The sequence below is a fragment of the Grammomys surdaster genome, unplaced genomic scaffold, assembly GCF_004785775.1.
Source record: "Grammomys surdaster isolate TR1022 unplaced genomic scaffold, NIH_TR_1.0 130, whole genome shotgun sequence".
NCBI classification, from domain to species: domain Eukaryota; kingdom Metazoa; phylum Chordata; class Mammalia; order Rodentia; family Muridae; genus Grammomys; species Grammomys surdaster.
This window is the reverse complement of record NW_021604588.1, coordinates 11,008,153-11,009,812: the sequence shown is the minus strand read 5'-3', so window position 1 is coordinate 11,009,812 and position 1,660 is coordinate 11,008,153. Positions and strand designations below refer to the sequence as shown.

The following is a 1,660-nucleotide window of genomic DNA, read 5'->3' as shown; positions in this document are numbered from 1 at the left end:
AGATAGAGTTCTGTGTTAATATTCCATCCTGCAGCATTGCTGGATTTGTTTATTGTTTCCAGCAGTGTTTTCTTGCTGAATCTTCAGGGTTTTATACAAAAAAATCACAACATCTGAAATCGAAATTTTCTTCTTCCTCTCCGGTTTCCGTATGTGTTATCTCTTCTTGCTGATTCCTCTGACTAGAACTCCTGGTGCCTTGTTATGCACAAGTGGAAAGACGGAACCCCCTCACCTTGCTGCTGACTTGGTGGAGAAAGCTGTCAGTTTTTCACTGTGGAGTATGATGCTTTACTTTTTAAAATATAGGGCTCAGGGGCCAGCAAGACAGCTCAGTGGGTAAAGATGCTTCTGGTCAAGCTGGCCAACCTGAGTTCCAGCCCTGGGTCCATATGGTGGAGAGAGAGAACCAACTCCCTTAAGCTTTCCTCTGACTTCCACACATGTACTGTGGCGCACACACATGCACACAAGTAAATACTTATGCCGCAGGAGCTGCAGGTTACCATGCATACATGGCCAAGTCCAAGAACTACACCACACGCAACCAGTACCACAAATGGCACAGAAATGGTATCTCGAAACCACAAAGATATGAATCTCATAAAAGGGTTGACCCCAAGCTCCTGAGGAACATGCACTTTGCCAAGAAACACAACAAGAAAGGCCGGAAGAAGATGCAGGCCAACAATGCAAAGACAGTGAGTGCACTCGCAGAGGCATCCCTTGTGAAGCCTCAGGCCATCAAGCCCAAGATGCCGAAGGACTGGCTTTCATCGCTCACCCCAAGCTTGGGAAGTGGATTCCAAGCTACATGGCCAAGGGTTGTAGGCTCTGCCAACCAAAGCCCAAGGTTCAAACCAAGGCAGAGGCCACAGTTCCAGCTAAGGCCCAGGCTTCAGCTCCAGCCCAGGCTCCCAAAGGTGCCCAGGCCCCTGTGAAGGCCCCATAGAAAAGGCTCTTGCCAGTGTGAAGACAGGTGGACTGCTGGGACATGCCTACCCACACACTATTTGCAGATGACCAGTGTCCTATGTTGTCTTTACAAATAAACTTGACAAGAAAAAAATAAAAGACTTTGGGCTGAGAGTAAAAATGAACGGTTATGAATTCTAGCATTGATGATGCTGATACAGGAAGATCATAAGTTCAAGGGAAGCTTGGGCAACTTAGTAAGACTCTGTCTGAAGAAATAAAACAAAGTTTTAATCCCAGCAGAGGCAGAGAGATCTCTGTGAGTTCAAGGCTAGCCTGGTCTACAGAGTGAGTTCCAGGACAGACAGAGGCTACATAGTAAAACCTGTCTTGAGAAAAAAATGAATGAATGAAGAAATTAGGAAAAAATGAAGAAAATGAAGCAAAATCCCAAAAGCCATATACATGGCTTGGAATTTATTGAAATATCAAATTTAGCAGATGCTAGTCTGGGGTTAGAAATGACAGCCCAGCTGAAGATGAATCTCACAAGCTGACTGCTTACTTATCATGTGTAATGTTAGGATTTTGATCTTCAGAGTCAGAAAGGAAAAAAGAAAAGGAGAAAGAGAGGAAAGGCAGAAGGAAGGGAAGGGGGAAGGGAGGGAGGGAGGGAAGAAGGAAGGAAGGAAGGAAGAAAGGAAGGAAGGAAGGAAGGAAGGAAGGAAGGAAGGAAGGAAGGAAG

At 45.5% G+C, this 1,660-nt stretch overlaps 1 pseudogene; it reads left to right on the top strand.

The window, feature by feature from the left end:
- Positions 1–515: 515 nt before the first annotated feature.
- On the top strand, positions 516–952 carry LOC114615773 (annotated as a pseudogene).
- The last annotated feature ends 708 nt before the right edge of the window (positions 953–1,660 follow it).